This window comes from Suncus etruscus, chromosome 5 (assembly GCF_024139225.1).
Source record: "Suncus etruscus isolate mSunEtr1 chromosome 5, mSunEtr1.pri.cur, whole genome shotgun sequence".
NCBI classification, from domain to species: domain Eukaryota; kingdom Metazoa; phylum Chordata; class Mammalia; order Eulipotyphla; family Soricidae; genus Suncus; species Suncus etruscus.
In genome coordinates, this window is record NC_064852.1 from 4,101,567 (window position 1) to 4,122,741 (window position 21,175).

The window sequence follows — 21,175 nt, forward strand, 5'->3', positions numbered from 1 at the left end:
TCATCCTTTAACCATGTGGAAAATATAAGATCCCAAGTACCAGAAAGATAGCATAGGGGTTAAGGATCATGCTTTGCATGTGACTGATTCTGGTCCAATCTCTGGCATCCCATGGCCTCCTGAGCCATTACAACGTGAAAGCTTGGAGGTGACCCAAACCTATTCAGGGTGTCTTAGGTAAACTCCAACACAGTAGCACCTGAGCAGCATGGCATTGCTAACCCTCAAACTGAACTTCCAGCCAGGATATAGGGTGTGCTAAACAATGATGCAAGCTCACTCTGTGTTTTGTGCCCAAATCTCATTATGAAGATAATCATGCGTACCTTTGAGTGGTAGCATTAGCTGAGGAAGCATTTCTTCAACAAGCAAATGTCAATAAATTCTTTGTAATGACAATGATGCATGTTATAAAGGAGACATTGAGAACTGATAGAGAGAGCAAGAATGAGAGAGATACATAGAGTGACAGAGAGCTGACAACAGCAAAGTGCCTGGCTCTGGGAGTCAAGGAAGTAGTGCTTGCTCTAAGGGTTAGAAGAATTTAGCTATCGGTGCAAAATAACTTCTGACAGGGGAAATTGACAACAACACACATGTATGAGGATCTTTGAAAACTCTAGTACTTGCAGTAGGTTCACTGTGATAGAGAGGAGAAGGGGACAAATATTAGGAAGGGAGGTGATGTATGGCCTCCTATATTTCCTATCAAAATGAGTTCAATATTAATTGTAGTGGTAGGCCATATGGCATGAAAACTAAGAATTTATATCCAGAAGTATGTGTTCCTTGAGAGATGAGAGAGCAGAGTCATGTAGACAAAAGACTAGTTATATTCAGGACCCAAAGAAAGTGACTGGGAATAACTAACTAGTAAGAAATTATATTATGCTGGCAGAGAAAGTACAGATGTGATAACTGGTTACAACAAAAAGGTATACCATCTCTCTTCACAGAAACTGGCACACATCACAAAGAACAAGAACAATTAGTACTGGCTAAGATGTGGGGAGAAAGGAACTCTCATTCACCCATGGTGGGAATGTCAGCTAGTCCAGCTTTTATGGAAAACAATATGGAGATTCCTCAAAGAATTGGAAATTGAGCTCCCATATGATCGAGCTATCAATACAAAAATACCTTCCTCGCATCTACATTCATTGCAGTGCTACTTACAATAGCCAGAATTTGGAAACAACCCTGATGCCCAACAACAGATGAGTGGCTAAAGAAACTGGTACATATACACAATGGAATATTATACAACCATCAGGAGAGATGAAGTCATGAAATTTTCCTATACATGGATGTACATGAAGTCATTATGCTGAATGAAATCAGTCAGAGGGAGAGAGAAAGACACAGAATAGTCTCACTCTATACGTCTTAAAAAAATAAAAGAATCATTGTAATAATGCCCAGAGATGAGGGCCGGAAGGACCGGCTCGTGATATGAAAGTCACCACAAAGAGTGGTGAGAGCAGTTAGAGAAATAATTATGCAGACAACTATTATGACAATATTAATGAGTGAAAGAAGTAGAATGTCTGTCTCGAATATAGACAGGAAGTGGGGAAGGAGGTAGACGGGACATTGGTGGTGGGAAGATTTCACTGGTGAAGGGGGGTTTCTTTTTATTACTGAAAACCAACTATAATCTTATTTGTAATCACGGTGTTTAAATAACAATATTATGTTTTAAAAAGGAAAAAATAAACAAGATAATGTAGAACACAGGAGTCAGGACATAGAGGCAAAGGATTCTGAGAAAATGGTTCTGACTTTAATACTTTTCTATATAATCAAACATCTCTTCAGTTTTAGATAAATCAAATAATTAGAGTTGTGTACTAACTGATTTAATTTCCATCAGATTGGACAAAAACTGAGAAGAATGAGTGGATATGATAAGCATAACTGAGAAAGAGTGAGGGAAAGTGATAAAAATGGAAAGATGAAGAGAAGGAAAAAGATGCTAATTGGCAGAGAGCATTTTTCTACAATTAGGAATGTTCAGACAAATATAAAAGAGTGGCATAGAAGGTCTGAACCTTGTTTACACATGGTAATCACTCAGCAACAATAGTCATCCTACCTTACTAATCCATCTAAATATTTTATTAATCTATCTGTTTAAAAAATAAAAAGCTCTTAAAATATGCAAATGGTTTATATTATGTAGAGGCAAACCTTTCTCTTTTTAGCACTTGAAACGTAGCTAGGGTTTTCCTTGCAGAACTCGTGTCTGTCAGCTTCACCTTATGCTTTGCTGGGATTATTTAGGGATAAATATGCCTCATCAGCAGATGTCAAACTCCTCAAAGACAGAGATTTGGAGAGATACATATTTCTGTATTTTTAACACCACCTCACATTCATTCAGTGCACACTTAAGAACTTCAATCTTCTTCCTGCACTAGTTTAGTCTGTTCTGAACTCCAAACACTTCAGATTAAAGGATTTTAACTCCTTTAAGATTTGACAAGGGCAGTCAACTTAAGCTTCCGAGGCAGCAGCAGGTGGCTCAGAGTCCACCACAAATATGGCTAAATCTTATCTTTTTTTAAGGACAGGAGAGAGAACCTCTGTCCAATCACAGATTATTTCTCTATATTTCCTGTCTATTTCTTTTTAAATTGTGTTTACCTACTTATCGATGGTCCTAGTGTTGTCCTCTTTCTGTTTCTATTTTTTGTTTGTTTGTTTTTTGGTTTTTGGGCCACACCCGGTGACACACAGGGGTTACTTCTGGCTATGCACTCAGAAAAGGCCCATGACTCGAAGGTCCATATAGGATGATGCGGATTAAACCCAGATTCATCCTGGGTCAGCTATGTGCAAGGCAAATGCCCTACCGCTGTGCTATCGCTCTGGCCCTGTGTTCTCTTTCTAATGTCTTAAACTCAAATATAAATAAAGCAATCTATGAAATATAAGATCAGGCTAGAGTCCAAAAAGTTTCTTTTTTTAGAGGTTTTGAAGAGGTTTTGAAGATAGGGATATCAAATATTGCCGCTAAAAATTTGCTTTAATATTCATCAAATGATGAATATTAGAATATTAGAATAGAATATTAGAATAGAAACCATTTTATTGTTTTATTAGCTATCTTAGAAAAAATTTTGTTTTAATATCTCCTTAGATCAATATACAGGAAGTCCTTTCTTAAATCTACCCTAATTTTTAGGCATCTCCTTCCCATGCATGTCTTTGGTAAATTTAGTGGAAATAGCAAACAGCTGTTCACCAACCCCCACCCCAAAGAAAGAACAAGACATTTCTCACATATCTCAAGCTGCCTTAAATGTTCTTTCTTTGGCAAAGGAAAAAAAGGAAATATATTTTTGGCCTCTAAACCTTTTCCCACCCATGTGTATTTCTGCAGAAATGTTATCCATATGGTTCTGATTGCTTTCTCCATAAGTCATTAGAAAAGCTTCGCACTGAGAACTTTTCTGATGACCAAGGTGTCTTGGGGGACTTTTGAAAGCGGCCCTCTTAGCCTGTCTTCATAAAAACAGGGAATCTACCCAGAGCCAAATGCAAATGAACTAAGACCTGGAAAGGTTGGAGTATTATTCAAAAGTCAGATGCCATAAGGCTCTGGTGAGCTTTAAATCAGTCTATGCAAAGTCTTCGTCTCTTCCTCCAGGGATAATAGCTTATAAATACTCCATTGGCATTGGCACAGAGAGGACTCACTGGTCTCAGCCATTCAGGCTGATATTTAAGTTTGTATGTGCAAATTCCATTAAATCCTAAATTCTTCTATTCACCTCGAGGCCTCCCCATTAGTTTCAGGTCTGTAAAAAGGACTTTACTTAGATTTTTCTGGGTGTGTAATTTCTAAATCCACCCATCACCTGTTAACTCTACCTGGGCAAGCTACTCTAATTTTGTATGTGATAAATATGGGGTAGTACTGCCTATCATACTTCACAGCATGGAAAGAATTTTCAGAGATAATATGCTTATACATATTATTGAGCACATGGCTACAAAATTGAGAAATTCCTCTTTTTCTCTAACAGCAGTTGAAACCAAGAAAGACTGTGTTTTCTGAAGGAAATGTTGATTGTGTGGAGTAAAAGAATTAGTGATAGGTACATGCTTCATGGTAAGCATAAATTCTCTAAAGCTTCTAGACCCCAGTGCATCTTGGGAGATGGACAAAGAGAGAAGACTTTATAGGAATCAAGACTGTCTGACTTTGTTTTTTTCCAGACTGATTTCAGAACTATCAGACATGAAGGCTATTGAACTGAGGGAATGGTAGGGAAATCAAGAGAAATGGAGACGTGTAAAATGAGGAATAGGGTAGAGAGAAACAAGAAGAAAAGGGAAAAGAAAAGAAGAAAAATTAAGGGAGACACAATCTAGGAGGAAGAGAGAGTGAGCATTATAGAAAGAGAATGAGAGTGAGCAAGAGACCGAGAGAGAAGAAGAGAGGAGAGGAGAGAAGAGAAGAGAAGAGAAGAGAAGAGAAGAGAAGAGAAGAGAAGAGAAGAGAAGAGAAGAGAAGAGAAGAGAAGAGAAGAGAAGAGAAGAGAAGAGAGGAGAAGAGAAGAGAAGAGAGGAGAAGAGAAGAGAAGAGAGGAGAAGAGAGGAGAAGGAAATGTATCTGCCGTGGGGCAAGCTAGGGTTGGGGGTACATCTGGGAACTTCAGGAGGGCAAATGGGGAAATTAGTGATGAGAAATGAAAACTGGTAAAAGGTTGGGTGTTGGAACATTGTGTGACTAAAACTCAACTATCAACAACTTTGAATCATATTTCGCGATGATCTAATTTCTTTAAAAAGAAAAGATAATCTAGGACTTCAAAGGACTGTGTATGTGTGTGTATGTTAAGCCTATTTTGTGTGTGTTCATGTTTGTGTGTATGTGTGTGTGGTCAGAATCAGTCATAAGAGTCCCAGGAACCATTGTCCTGAATCTGAGCCTAGACTAGAAACTAAAAGAAGGTTCCACCAGTAGAGGGTTTTGGTCAGTGGTTGGGGGAACTGTCCATGGTGCTGACTGCCCGCTTCCCTGATTACAGACAGAATAGGGGAGCCTGTCTCCCTCTCATTTCCTTCCCTCTCACTTCACTCTTCACTCTCCTCAGTTGTGCACTTCTGACATCAAGGCTTATTCTGGCCAGTTTTATCTTGATTTCTCTCTCTCTTTTTTTTTTATCTTTCCCCTTCCTTTTTAATTGAATTTTTTATGTTCCTGATTCCCCAATCATTTATCTTCTATTTTATTTCTGTTCACTGACTTCTAGATCATATAATGTCTCCCTAGTTATATTTTCCTGGTGACTCTTTAGATATGTAAATGCTTAAAAATACCAATAATTGTTATAAATAATATGTATTCCTGGCTCCACTAAGAGCCAGGAAATATTCTAAGTATTTATTTTAAAAGCACATATACTTTTAAAAATCTTTCACCACACTTTCTTGGCTGAGTAGTGTTATCTTGATTACAAAAAGGAAAACAGAAGCTTGAGAGTTGAACAATATTACATCACAACAATATTATAACCCACCTCAACTGCAATTTTACTGAACTTGTTTGGAGCCCTTTCAACTTGTCACTGTGTCCTCATTCCTCTCGCTTGTCCATACCTCTGACAGATGCATCATACTCCCAATCTGTATCTATGTTGACAGGGACTGGGATGCTACATTTATGATATGCAGGGGGGAAAAAGACATAAAGAAATAAGAAAAAATAAAGAGGAAAAAAGGGAGAGAAGGGAGGCAGGAAGAAAAGAGAGAGAGAGAGAGAGAGAGAGAGAGAGAGAGAGAGAGAGAGAGAGAGAGAGAGAGAGAGAGAGAGAAATAGCCAACACAAATCGCTCTTGTAAAGGCCCAGTTTTCTGCTTGAGAAAGGGACCAGAGGCCCAACATAGGAGTACAAATTGGATTATTTGAGTCTGTCAATCAATGATTTCAGCCTCTTCTCTGTCTCTGGGGCTATGGAAAAAACTTTATGTCCCTCCAGCTCTCACTCCCCCTTTCATCCTGCCCATGTCGGGAATTTAAACACACACACACACACAAACACACACACACACACACACACACACACACACACACACACACACACACACACACACTCTTAACTCATCCCTCCACACAGAAAGCAGAAGGAAACCAGCACTCTCAAGCATGAAGCCCTCAGAGGCGCACAGACACAGACGGATCCACACAGGCACCGACCACCTCGGACTGAAAATAAACTAGCATTAAAGAACTATAAATAAAACAGCAATATAAATAAAAATCCTATATGTTGTATATTTAATATAAGTATAAATAAATATATAATATAAAATATAAATCCAAATAAAAATAAACGAACGCTGAATAACTATAAATAAAATATAAATAGAGACAGTTAATAAAATGATATATCGTCTATCATATAAGTCTATATAAATATATAAAATAAAAATAAAGTAACACGAAGTCACTAAATTACTAAAAATCAAATGCAAATAAAGAAACCTGTATCACATTTTATGATCTATAAAATTATAATATAAATATATGCATCTAAATAAAAATAAACTAATGTTCAATAACGCTAAATAAAATATAAATATAGATATATATATAAAATATAATATATATAAAATGTAAAATATAGATATTCTGTAATTCAATCATATAAGTATAAAGGAATGTATGATAAAAAATAAACACGAAGTAACTAAATAAAAATAAAATGCGAATAAAAATAACCTATATCCCATTTTATTATCTATAAAATATAGAATATAATTCTATAAAGCTAAAGAAAAAGAAACGAATGCTCAAGGAATACAAATAAAATAGAAGTATCTATAAATCTAGATAAAAATAAACTAAGACTCAAGGACCACAAGGAAGCCCCCAGATGCACAGAAATCCATCCCCAAAACACACGCCTCGCCTCGCAGCACCCCCGGGTGCAGTCGCGCAACTGGGCGCTGCGCTGCTGGCTCAGCTCCGGGCACTCCCTCCTCCTCCTCCGCCCCGCCCGCACTCCCAACTGGCTCCGCCCACACCCCCCTCTCCCCCAATCATCGTCGCCGTCTCAGAATAAGGCCCGCCCCGCGCGACCCCGCCCCGAGTTAGCCACGCCCTCCATGCCCCCGCCCCCAGTCTTAGCCAATCTTCCCGCCGGAGCCCCGCTTTCCACCTTGGCCACGCCCCCAGCTAAGCCCCGCCCCCTCCACTTTGGCCCGGAGACCGCGGCGCGCTAGGAATTGGCTCTGCACTCTCCTCCCGCCTCGAGCGGCTCCCGCACTCCCAGCAGGCTCCGCCCATGCCGCCTCGCCCGCCACACCCCTGACCTAGCCACGCCCCCTGCACTCTAGCCAGCCCTGAGCACTCAGCAGGCTCCGCCCACTCCGCTCCCCCCCATCATGTTCGCCGTCGTCGCCAAAGCCCCGCCCCCAGAATTAGCCACGCCCCTCTCTCCTGCCCTCCAGTCACTTCCTTTCCTAGAGCTGCCCCAGCAGACCCGGCCGGCTCCGCCCACTCCACTCTTAGACGCCCGCCCCGTCCAATCATTTCCGTCGTCGCCCCCTAAGTCCCGCCTCCATCTTGAACCACGCCCCGGGCAGACCCACGCCCGTGGTTTAGCCACGCCCACACTCCCGCTTTGTGACTTTTTTCCCCAGTCGCTTCCTAGGGCTGCCCCAGCTGTCAGAGCGGCTCCGCAACTCTGGGCCTCCCGCCCAATCACCTCCGCCGTCGCCGCCCAAGCCCCGCCTTTATATTTGACCACGCCCACAGTCCCGCCTCTGCACTCGCCCCTTGCTAAGATGGCCCGCTTGGCCACGCCCACCCGAGTGCTCTGTCCAATCGTCTCCGCCGTCGCCGTCTTAGCCCCGCCTCCACGACTGGCCCCGCCCACCGCTAGCCCCGCCCCGCCGCCTCCCGCCCGGAGACCGCGGCGCCCTCGGACTCACTCGCTCGCCTGCAGCCAGTGAGTCTCCAGCCGCCGCGCTCCCGGCTGCATCCCGCGCCGCTGCACGGAGCGATCGGGCGGGCGGGCGGGCGAGCGAGGGCCGGCGGCGGCGCGGACGCGAGCCCAGGAGCCCGGAGGCAGCCCCGGGAGCGGAGGATCCGTCCGTCCGTCCGTCCGTCCGTCCGGCGCCGCGGGCTCATGCCCGTCCCGAGCCGCGGCGGCCCCCGCGTCCGCGCCCGCAGCCCCGTCGTCGCCCGGCGGCCTCGCGAGCGGCACGGCCGAGCATGAGCCGCGCTGCCGGGCGCCAGCGAGCCCCACGCCTGCAGCGGCCGCGCCGTGCCCGGGACCAGGCGAGCCGGCCGCGGGGCGCCCCCGCCGCAGCCCCCCGCGCCCGACCCACCTGCGCGCCAGGTACGCAGCCCGGGCCCACGCCCGCTCCCGGTCCCGGCCGGGCCGGTCCGGTCCGCTTCGGCTCGGTTCCGGCCGGCCCGGGTCCGCTCGGGCTCCGCCGCAGCTCCGCGCAGCTGCCCTTGGACCCTGGGACCGCATCGGGGCGCCCCCGCCAGCGGGGGACCCCCGCAAAGTGCTCCCGGACCCCGGGAAGGGCGGGCAGGCCTGGGGGGAGCGAGTGGGTCCCGCTGCTGCGAGTGCGTGTCGACTTGCGGGCCCCCCCGACATGCCCGGGGTGCGCCCAGCTTGGAAATGCGCATTTTTAGGGTTTTCTGCTTTGCAAGTGCCTGCCTGGCTGAGCGAGCGCGCTCCCGACGTGTGTCTCTGTGTGTGTGTGTGTGTGTGTGTCTGTGTGTGTGTGTTGCATGTTGGCAACTTGATGGTTGGCGTGTGCATCGTCATGTGCATGCGTGGGTTTGTGGCATCGCTGTGTTGTGTGTGTCTGTGTGGGTCCGGAAAAGGGGGATCAGGGATCGTAGCCCCTATTTAAGGCGCCATGGGTTTGCACACGCGTGTGTGTCTGTGTGTGTGTGTGTGTGTGTTTTAATTCTGTTCTCATGGGTTCTTTCCCGCTGACATGCATCGGGGTCCTTCCTACTGGATCCATCACGTAGCCATGGGGAGACCCGCTGTGGACTTGCTTTGGGAGCTGTGGGGTGGGTGGCATCAGGCTTCGCTTGCAGGAAATTGTGGGACTCATTGCGGGACCTAATTGCACCCCATGTTGGCTCCCCCCCCTCCTTGAAGGAGAAACGAAGCCTCCAAAATGATGGAGACTTGCTGCACTTAGAAATGCACTTTAATCCAAGAGAAGAGAGAGAGGGTTGGGGGCCATTGGCCAAAGCCTGATGGCTGAGACACTGTGGCTTGAAAACCCACACTGGGCAGACTCCAGGGTGCTTGATGGGTGGGTGACTGGGGAAGAGAAAAGGGACTCAATGTTGGGGGTCTCTCTCTCTCTGGGGCTCTAGGAGGACTTTTGGGTGGCCTCAGATGTGTGGATCCTGGACATCCTCAAGGCACCTTTGCTTCGGATGGGGGGGTGCTTTTAGGGAGGATCCAGGCAAGTTTGCATGTTCTCTTCCTTCTGGGAAAGCCAAAAGAGTCCTTGAGGTTTGCTCATCCATCCCCACCTCTGTTTCCATCCACTGAATCCCAGAGGAAATTTCATCTGGGGGCTACTCCGGGTTCTGTGAAAGAGATGGATGGACCACTTCCCTAAGTCACGTTCCTCCTCCCTGTCCCCCATTTCAGACTGGCTGGAAAGCCCCCCTAGAGAATTCGCCCCTAAACTGTTTCTCCTCCATCCTTAGAGTTGGTAGGGTGCTTGGAGAAGAGAAGGAACCCAGAGGGTATTTGTGCATATGTTCACTGAGGCAGTCCTCCAGTTTCTTTTGTGTGTGTGTGTGTGTGTGTGTGTGTGTGTGTGTATGGGGCAAAACATGGCAGAACTTGACAGCCATTGACTTAAGCTGGGTGGCTTTGCATCTCCCATCTCAGTTTGGCTATGGGTTGTGTGTGTGTGTGTGTGTGTGTGTGTGTGTGTGTGTGAAATATGGCAGAATATGACAACCATTGACTTCAACTGTGTGGCTCTGCACCTGCCATCTCTTGCTTGCCCCCCCCCACCTATAACTAAGGAGGCAGGGGCTGTGGGGGAGAAGGACCTCAGGGAGAGAGAAAGACAGTTCTGCTTAAGTCCCCCTTGCTCGCGCTCCTCCCTCTCCTCGGATTCTCCTTAGGTGAGTCCCCCCTGGCTTGCCCAGCCCTCGGTCCAGCTGCTTTGGACTCTGGGGCCAGCCATTGATTCGATTCCTGGCTGCCTCTTCCCAGGCTGGTCCTACTCAGCAAAAAATGCTGAGTTTTACTGCTGTTTAGCATGGCTTCCAGACTCAGCATCTGTTACTTTCCCAAGGTAAGAGGCAGCCGTTCGGTGCTTCTCGCAGGCAGCCAGTGAGGTTTGCAGAGATGCTCAGATCCTCACTGCCTATCCACCTGGGCTGGCTGGGACCGGGGCCACTGTAAAAGGCCTTGGCGGGTTGGGGAGGCGTACTAATATCTACTTGTCTCTGAGAAATTTTTTTTACATATGCACATATTTATCTTCTGTGGAGAGATAAAAGGAAAAGCATGTTTTTGCAGGAACCTGTCTTGGCAGTGGGTGCCAGTGCTACCTGCAGGCTCTTGCAGAAACCCCAGTCAGTGGCCAGAGGCTGAGACCTGAGGCTGAAGCCTTTCGGCTGACTGAACACCAGGAATCTGTTTTGGGGACACTCATTTGGCTTATTTGGGGGTTAAGGATTAGAAGGGCAAAGGGAGAGACCCCCACTGTAGGAACAGCTCTCATTTGATTTGGTTTTCAATTCAGACTCTACAGCAGACAGGCTTGATTTTGTGATTTTGTGACCTGGGGAGCGGATGAGCATTGCCCAGCTTTTTTTGGGTGAAAGTGGTGGCATGCTCAAGGCTAGAAGACATGATGGCAACCTCCCTCCCTCCATGTTCTTTCCACTCTGCCACACTGCTTATGAGTGATTGCTATCTATATCTAGCCTGATTCCTTTCCAAGACAATCCCTTGTCTTCTCATTCAACTTCTCATTTCAGAGATAGATAAAACCAATCAGTGTTCCAGAAACACATGTACACACACACACACACACACACACACACACATGAGAGAGAGAGAAGGAGGGAGAGAGAACATAGTCTATTTCTAATACTTTCAGAGAATTCCATATAAGCAGAAACTCAATATTGCCCACGATTGATAGAAACCAACCGAATATCTTAACTGTTCCTGACCTCTATTAGATAACGTTTTGCTTTCCAGAAAGCAGAGTATACACTCATCTACCACTGCAAATATTTCAGGCAAGTTAATTTCTTTATATTAAGAATATTCTCGCTCCTGAACAAAAAGCTATATGGCAGTGCCAAGTACCTTCACAGTCACACAGAGAGACATGCATGCGCTCTTACACACCTCTGTACTGTGGCTCCAGGAATTTCTTTCTCTGGCTCTAGATCCTAATAAAGAATTGCACTCTTTGCACTTAATTGTATACCTCTTTCTCAAGGAATCAGCTACCCTAGCGTGAGGCTTCATAGCCTAGAAATGGGGGAAACATACCTCCCTGAAAGATAGGACTTTGAGAAGCCAGAATGAGAGCCACAAAGAACCGTGGTCCCTGACTTCTAGATGTGTGTTTGGGAGCACAGGAAAAGAACACGGAGCTTTTGGCTCCATCTGCATTGGAGTTTTTTCCACGCTGGTTTTTTTTTTTTTTTTTTTTCAATTTTTTTTCGGGGCTGGAAATCATGCCAGCTCCCAGAAGAGGGAGCTGTGACTCCATTTCAACCAAGGAGAAGCAGGCATGAGATTCCAAATCAGCTGTTGGCCCCCTGTTGAGTTTTGAAGGCCCAGCGCAGGCTGAAATGAAAATATTAGAAAAGCAAGTGGGGACCTTAAAAGCATTCCACCCTGGTCAGTTCAAGTGAAACACCTTACCTAGTACTGACCCATTTTTGTTTTGTTTTTGTTTTTGTTTTTGTTTTTTTTTTTTGCTGTTGAACACAAAGTCAACCATTTCTTTGCAAAGGTTTCTCTGCCTAAGAGGATTTCAGTTGAGAGAATGGACTTTTTTTTTCTCATTTGCAGCTTCTATCTTGTCCGGTTCTAATTTCTTGCATGTAATCCTTGGTTCATATAATCTGAGTAGACCACTAATGGGAGACGTTTCCTACCATATGTCACCCAACTTCGCCATAAACTCATAGAAATCATATTAAAGTCAACTGGGGTCAAGGGAAGTGTGACAAGGAGAGATTTTCAAATATCATTTCTCAAATGACTTAATTAGTCTTTTGTAATCTTAACACTTTTTTTTTGACATGGTTAAAAAAATTTTTTCATTTTAATCAAAGTGGATTACAAGTCTTTCACAGTAATATTTTAGGTACATAGTGATATTGAATCAGGGGCATTCCCACCAACAATGTTGTCCTCCCTCCACCCCTGTTCCCAGCATATATCCCATACCCCCACTTTTACTCCCCCACCAGGCTGCTAGTATAGGTGGTCCTCTTTTATTTATTTATTTATTTTTATTTAAGCAATGCCTTAATGTTTCCACCCTCCATAACTCAACTTCAAATTAAAAAAAAATTTCCTACTATATGCCAACATTTAGCTCAAATTTATGCCCAAGATTTCTTTCATAATCTTATTTTGGAATGAAATATCTTTCTCCTCTGTTCTTTTTTTTTGTTTTGTTTTGTTTTGTTTTTGTTTTTGTTTTTGGGCCACACCCAGTAACGCTCAGGGGTTACTCCTGGCTATGTGCTCAGAAGTCGCTCCTGGCTTGGGGGACCATATGGGACACCAGGGGATCGAACCTCGGTCCGTCCAAGGCTAGCGCAGGCAAGGCAGGCACCTTACCTTTAGCGCCACCGCCCGGCCCCTCTCCTCTGTTCTTTCATAACATTTAGTCTGATAGAATGTTATGGAATTGTTGTAATTTAAGCCTCTGTTTGCTCCCTTTTATAGTTTCTTGAGTTTTGGTCTGACTCGCCCTTTTGGATACTGTAAAAGTGTCTATCACTCAGGAATGACAAATATTGTTTCCATATGGTTGTCTGCTGTTTGAGATGGTCCCCATAACTCTCTCGGTGTCCCTCTCCTCTTTCTCTCATCATCATTTCATGGTCACCAAAAAGCATGCTATCTATTCAACAATGTAGGGACATCCATGAGGATAAAGACAAGCAGAATTGTGTCCTGCTTGGGAGTAAACATTCCTTACTATGTTTCAAGATCTTTCATATTCTTCTCTCATTTAACGTAGCTTCCCATCCAAAGAGGGAGATGTAGTCTATTTTTATGGAAGAAGAAAGTAGAATATTTTCTTGTTAGGCCCCTCACCCAAGGTTTCAGAACATGGAAACGAGGATGTCAGCTGAAGGAGGCCCTCTATGGTTTAGCATCTCTGCTCTTTTCAGTGGATACCTGAGTTATTGGTAACAGTTATGGACAGCCAACAGAATGGGCTTATGTAGTAGATTCTGGTTGTTGCTGGGATCATACTCTTCACTCATTAAAACTGATATTATGAGGTTTGATTTAAAAATGATCTATTCTAAACCTTTGCAGTACATAAGCCCTTTCTTCTTATTCTAGAACCAAGAGTTCTTTTGTTTCTCTTCATAAAATATTGTTACTCAGTCTCATTTTTAGTACTTTTTGCAACCATAAACCTATTGTCACATAAACCAATCTATGACAAACATGGAGAACTCTGAAAGATACTTTTCTTATCTTGGCCCTAAATAAGTCTTCTAAATATAAGCCTCTGGAATTCTAAAATAGAAGTATGAGTCTCTTCCAATGATCAATTCTTCACATATTATAAAGCATAATAAGATCACTGCAAGCATTCTTTTTCAGATGACCATGGCCTATTTATTGTTTTTAGTCCTAACTCCTGTAAGTTTGTTGGGCCCTTCTCCACAATTGAGGTTACCTTATGTGTGGCCTCCAGTTCATCTCCCTTCGTTGAGTTGCCACAGAAGGAAAGTTCAACGTGAAATTGAACAAACTATCGAAGCAAGCATTTATTCAACTATTCAGCCATTCATTTAACATTTATATAACATTCATTATTTAACATTCATTTAACATAGGTTGGGTGCCTGCTAGTTTGCAAACATTGTTCTACGCCAGTTTCTCAACTGGACTCTGATGATAGGTATGTTCTCTGAGTGTCCAATAATATGGTCTCTAGCCATATATGTCTCTTGAGTGCTTGAAATAGGATTTGTGTGAGTGCTTAGCTTGGGCTTTAGGTTTTCTAAAAAAAATTAATCTCTTCTAATTTCTATCATTACCTGTTGATAGTGACCATTTTGTAGAATGACACAGATCTAGACACTTGAAGCGCAGCATGAAATCTTCACATAGTTCAGAGTTTAGTTCCCACTAAACTATTTATGTATAAAAACTGGATAAAGAATGAAAATGATAATTAAAAAAGTATAGATAGAGTAGGGCACTGTTGGAATGAAAGCACAGTGGTAGGGCATTTGCCTTGCACGTGGCTGACCCGGAACAGACTGTGTTTGATCCCTGGCATCTCATAGGGTCCTCCGAGCCTGCCTGGAGCGATTTCTGAGTGCAGAGTCAGGAGTAAGCCCTGAGTGCTGCCGTGCGCCCCCCCCCCCCAAAAAAAAAAAAAGTTTAAGTGGCAAATTTTCTGAAATGTATTGCTTAGGGATACAGAGTGGATAGGCATAGAGATGTTATAACTATATAAGGGAGTAAGGAAAAATCTTCTCTGGGGATGATATAAGAACTGAGACTGACAGTGCATTAACATGTATTTAATAAGAGAGACTTACATGCAGGTGATGCTGCAATGTAACATATGAAAAGCATGTAACATGTATGTGAGATGTACATGCAGGAACCATGCATATGATGGAGTGGAGGAAAGCAGAGAAGGTGTTAGAAGCAGAGAGAAAGAAAAGGACTATGTATTCATCAAACAGTGGAAAGTTCAGGAAATATAAGGGCGTGGGACTGAGATTTGGAATCAGAAGACCCAAGTGATGAAAATTGGAAATGGGGCAGGGGTCAGGATACAAGCAAAGCTTAGTTGAAGAAGGTTGAGATTTTTAAACATCTCCTTGAAAATCTTCCTGGTTGGAATGCAGATAGTCTAAGGACTGATCTGACAGACAGAAACTCATCAGTAAGGAATCTTGATGGAATTTCATCTTGTCCATTTTTAATCAGCGAGTGCAATAAATTCTTCTTTTACCAGCTAGTCATGCTGTCAGTGCCACACACTGGAAGAACCCAAATCTTAAGGGGGACAGTGGTGGCTGGAGATGGGATATGGATGGAAAGAAGAAAAGGAATGAATTCCTGGGGTGAAGGTAATTGAAATGAAGTCTAGTAAAAAAGGATGAAAGCTAGAATCAGTTTGGATCAGCACATATTTATTGCTTATCTTGCCTGGCAAAGGCCTTGAACAAAATGACGCGGGGTCTGGTGATGAATCCTGCTAGGTGCTGGCAGTCTTAATAGAGAAGCTCTGCGGATCCATACATAATTATGCTCAGTTGACTGATAGTTGTCATTTCAGAAGTTCACTGAGAGTTTGGGGGAAAGAAAGAATAGAGGAACATGCCGAAGAGGCGATGGGGGAGTGGGGGGCCATGATAGTAATGTCTTAGAAAACAGAGATTATATCTTTTAATTTCACATCACTATTTATTGCAGTTTTTTTTTTTTTTCATAAGAACACAGGGACTTGGGGGCTCTTGATTCTAGTCCTGACTCTTAACTTCTGTCTATTTGAACCACTTTAAGAATATACTGCTTAGGGCTGGCGTGATAGCCCAGTGGCAGGGTGTTTACCTTGCACACAGCCAGCACAGGATGGACCCAGGTTTGATCCCCGGCATCCCATAGGGTCCCCCCTAGCCAGGAGCAATGTCTTAGCACAGAGTCAGGAGTAACTCATGAGCACCAATGGGTGTGACCCCAAAACAAATATATATGCATTTGTGTGTGTATACACACTACTTGTGAATATACTACTACAGATGTTAAGATACTTGCTTTGCATGCGTCTCACTCTAGTGAGAGAGAGAGAGAGAGAGAGAGAGAGAGAGAGAGAGAGAGAGAGAGAGAGAGAGAGAGAGAGAGAGAGAGAGAGAGAATATATTGGATTCTCTCCAGTCTGGCCTTTTCAAATTGAGAAGCGAAACACTGTCCTGCCTCACCAATGTGATTTCTCCAGCTCTGTGAATGTTGCCTGTTGACATTCTGATTCAAGTAGACAGTGACACCCACAGATTGGACTTTCTGATTCTCTTCAAGTTTACATGTCTTCTAAAAAAAATGAATACCTCTAGGGCCAAAGATGCTGCATGTGTAAGGCACTTGCCTGGCATGCAACTCACCTGGATTCTGGCCTTTGTATCCCAACAATGATCCCTGGAGCCCTCCTAGGAAGGATCCCTGAGCTCAGAGGTAGGAGTAAACTCTGAGCACCATTGGGAATTGACTCCCAAACAAAAATGAAATAACACAACATGAAATGAAGTCCTGCCTCTGAGCACCGACTGTGACTGGGAGACCAGCTAGCTGAGTGGGCTAGCGAAGCCACAATAGTTATCTCTTAATATCTGAGAGATTCAGGGTGACATGAAACTCACTCTCCTCCTGGAATGCAGCAGCCTAAAAAGGCTGCCTCTAAATCCATAGACAGAACTTGCTGCTGAGGGGGCAAAGAAGACAATTAGGAAGATAATGAGGCTGAGGAAAAGTGAAATTAATTTTCCTTTTTTTTTTTAACATAGGAGGGTGAGGGGGGAATCTATCTCTCAAAGGAAAAAAAAATTTTGAGGTTTCAAGTAGCTTTAGCAAAGGACAGAATAAGATCCTAAGTTGAGAAAGTTGTGACTGGTCAATTGTCAGCCTCTATGGTCTTTAGTGGTGGGGGGGGGGACAAACAATACAGAGGGTGGGAAAGCTTGGTGACATCATTGTGAGGAAATCTTGTTCTGGGATCACGAATACTTTTCTCAGAGGGGCAGAGCTGGCTTGGACCATGTTGGAGCCATCTTGGGAACAGCTAGGAAACCGTTCCCAAGGGTGAGGAAGGAGATTCATAAGGCAATTAAGCAAAGCAAGATTCAGTCATTTTTGTGTACACCGAAAAGGTCAGAACAGCAGGGCTTCGCGTAAATGATTCATCTGAACAGCTCGAAACCTTTGTAATAGTTAACCCACTACTGTCCCCAAGGGGTTTCTGACATATAATTTATCCAGCTTTTCAGAAGTCCTGAAAAGTAGCCAATAGGAACTTCTGGGAGATAGAATAGTTCCTGGGGAGTGATGTGATGTGAGGGTGATGTGATCAGGTTATAAACCAAGTCAGACGGGTGAAAGACAGACATCTATCTATGAGATTCTGGCTTTTGGAAGACCCCAAGCTTCCAAGTGGTCAATTCTTATGTCCCCATTCTAATAATTTGCAGTCTGCAAAAGAATAGAAAATATGGGTGAGCTGTAGGATTCTGAGAAACTCCAGAAACACAGGTGAGATAAACCTGGAGGAGCATGCTGAGAAGTATGGGTCAGCCATGCCATTTCCCTTCAGTAAGTACATTTCCATCTGCATAAACATGATTTCTCATGATATATGATGGGTTCTGAGTTACCACTGGGGGTCTTATATGGGGTTTTGGCTAACACTATAAAAAATCTGCCCACAATATGGGGACCCTTAAAAGAAAACCAGTGTCTGATATATTGAGAGGTGCAATTGAAAAAAAAAAAAAAAAAACAAAAAAAAAAACGATTACTAGGTAGGGGAATGGGATTGGTTGTTGGGGCATTTTTTCAGATGTATGAGATGTCAATTTAAAGATGTCACTATCCTATGCAGTCAAGACAAGACAAGTGGACAGGTCTCAAGCTGATTTTTTTTTAATTCTGAATTATAGAATATGGGCAGAATTATTTAAAGGCAACAGAAGCCTCACGACTGATTCCAGAAAAAAGTGACCAGAGCAGCCACAGTTCTACTGAACTCTCTTTCCTGACAGGGAGAATTACTTACTCACTTAGGCAGAGTCTAGGGCAGCATTTGTGGCTGTTCTGGAACAATCTTTCAACTGCAGCACTTCGAGATGGCTGAAATGTCACCATTATAAATTCTTTCTTGGGTTTGAAGAGAGGATGTGCCAGGCATGTCACATCATCCTTATACTGCCATGGGTCCTCGATGGAGAACTCTCCTTGGATTTTCTCAAGGGGCTCATGAAGATGACTGCCAGACCTCATTCTCAGGATGAAGGAATTGAGGTGCAGTATCTTGGCACTTACCCAGAGTCACACAATGACTCTTTGTTGAATCAAGGATTTGGATTCTTTTTGTCTGATCTGAAAATATACTTAAAGGGGCCAGAAAGATAGCACAACAGTAGGGTGTTTGCCTTGCATGTGGCAGATCCAGGACAGACCTGGGTTTGATTCCCAGAATCCCATAGGTCCCCTGAGGCTGCCAGGAGTAACCCCTGAGTGCCACTAGGTATGGCCAAAAACCCCAAATTAAATAAATAAAATAAAAAGAAAATATACTTAGAGCTTAGCTGCTGGGATTGGAGTGATAGCTCAACTCTGTTCTTGGCCAGATTACCAAACACTCCTGCATCATTACCTCAGTGTGAAAAGGAAACAAGACTAACTCCTCATAATAAGCTATTGTTGTAAATTAATGAATTTTTAGGATAGGTACTTCCAACAGTACACATCCTCTAAAGCACTATCTATTATTAATTTTTTTTGAGGAGAATTCTTCAAAAATAGGTTTATTCTTAGCTCACATTATTGTGGAATTCAAGGGCTATACCTCTAACTTGCACACACCTACAATGACTTGTGTTATGATTTTCCCCAGATATGTCAGATTATACAGCTCATGCCTCCAAGTATGTTCTTCAAGTGAAAAAGGCCTCTAGCAAAAAAGATCATTAATCAGCTTGAGGCATACTCACAAACAAGTGTGCTCATTTCACAATCTTTCCTGTCCTTCCATGTGGCAATGTGAGATGAGCAATGAAGAAGAGATTGAAAGAAGAGAAAGGGGCAGAGAAAATTTCAAAACAAGCTATTAACCATGGTCAGAAATGGTCTTATTAGATATAGTTATTACCTATCTAAATTGAAAGTCATAGTTAACATAGTTTGAACAGCCTTTTGCATATTTTCTCTCTCTCTCTTTTTTATTTTTGGTGGGGGGGGAGCATGCCCAGGGCTACTTATGGCTTATTCCTGGCTCTGAAGTCAGGAATCACTCCCAATGGACTTGGAAGACCATATGGGGTACAGGGATTAAACACAGGTCAGCTTTACGCAAGTGTCTTACCCATCCCATTATATCTCTAGCCCTTCTCAGACTTTGTAGAAGCAGTTTTTCTTTCAAATCAAGACATATTTGAGTAGGAGTTAGCTCCCCAGCATATGGCTCATGTCAGTGCACTCTTGATTTGATTTTCCCATTTCCATGATCATGGTATTTAGCAGGTGATTATGGGAGCCCAGTGACATGCAGTATGCCCCTGTGGACCAGAATTCTCAGCATCCCCTTTCTCATTTTTTTTGGGAGGGGCACACCAGGTGACACTCAGGGGTTACTCCTGCCTATGTGTTCAGAAATAGCTCCTGGCTTGGAGGCCCATATGGGACAGCAGGGAATCTAACCACAGTCTGTCCTAGGTAGTGCCTGCAAGGCAGATGTCTTACCACTCATGCCACCAGTCCGGCCCCCCTTCCTCATTTTTAAAAAAGAATTCCTTGGCTAGAGAGATAGCACAGTAGTAGGGCATTTGCCTTGCATACAGCTGACCTGGGATGTACCCAGGTTTGATTCCCAGCATCCCATATGGTTTCCTGAGCCTACCAGGAATAATTTCTGAGTGCAAAGCCAAGCATAATCCCTGAGCTTTACTGGGTGTGGCCCTCAAAGTAAAATAAAATAAAATAGTATTCCTAATGAAGTGTTTATGTATCTAAACACTGTATTTCATCGAACCTTCAGTGTTACTCTTTACCTGCCATAATTTTCTGCATTTTCCAGATGAAAGATTTTGTAGCTTTAGAGTTATGAGAATTTCCCCCAAGATCAACAACAAAGCAGGGGCCAGAGAGGTAGTACAGGGGTGAAGACACTTGGCATGCATGTGTTCAAGCCTGGTTTGATCCCTGGCACCTTATATTCAGTCCTCTGAGCACTGCCAGGAATGATTCCTGAGCACAAAGTCAGAAGTAACCCCTGAGCATCCCCTCATGCCTCAAACAAACCAAACCAAATCAAACCAAAACAAAACAATAGTATCAGGCCTCAGACTGTTCACATGATTCACCAAATGGCCCAAGTTCTCTCTGAGTATTCTGTTCTTCTAGCTCTGCATCCTTCTAGAGCTTTCTACAGCCCATAGCAGCTGGGTGTCCTTCTCCTAAGTCAAGGCTGATTATCATTGCTTTCTCTCTCTTCTCTTAGGTCAAAACCTTTGTTGCAAATCTTCCTTCATTCCTTCTGGCCTGGATCTACCATGTCTAATTGAAAAGTGAATTCATTTTGTATGTTCCAGGAGATAATAGGGCAGCACCAGGGTGAAATATATAGTTAATTTGCATTTTCTTCTTTTCCTCTTTATCTCTCACTCCCATGAATCTCTTCCACTCATCAGTGTTTTCTGGCTGCCAGTTTCATAGCCTCTTAGAATAGTTATTTAACCTTACAACGTTTTTGACAGGAATTTGTTTATTTGCACCCTGAAGTGGTGGAAGTTCAAGTGTTGCCGTGAGCAAGACCAGTAGTCGGAGAACTTGCTCCAGGGCCAGAATCCAGAGCCAAAAAGTTTTTCCTTTTCTTGAGAAAGGAAAAAATCAAAGTTATGACTGATAACAGCATCACTCTTAGAAGCAGCTCAGGAAATAACAGGGCGGAGGTGGTAGGAATGAAAACAGCCAGATGTTACAAGAATATGTCTCAATCTATTTATGGATAGATAGATATAGAAACATCACACAATCTCTTTCTCTCCATACATAGGCATACACACATATACATATTGAAAAAGGACTGTTTAACATTACTGAAATTAAATGAAGAAGAAAAAGGACAACAGAGACTGGGCATAAGCCTAAAGGTTCTGAGTTAGAACTCTTCTCTCTTAATGAAATGAGCCCAGAGATGAGACAAGA

General features: G+C 43.6%; 1 protein-coding gene across 2 annotated transcripts in view; it reads left to right on the forward strand.

The window, feature by feature from the left end:
- The first annotated feature begins 8,261 nt into the window (after positions 1-8,261).
- BRINP1 (BMP/retinoic acid inducible neural specific 1) overlaps positions 8,262-21,175 on the forward strand; it is a 230,000-nt gene continuing 217,086 nt past the window's right edge. The window contains exon 1 of one of the 2 annotated variants that reach the window (XM_049773819.1): positions 8,262-8,356. The gene's annotated coding sequence lies outside the window, so the exon portion shown is untranslated. Of the gene's footprint in view, positions 8,357-10,118; positions 10,138-21,175 lie in introns of those variants that run through there. The other variant, XM_049773820.1, reaches the window with a different exon arrangement.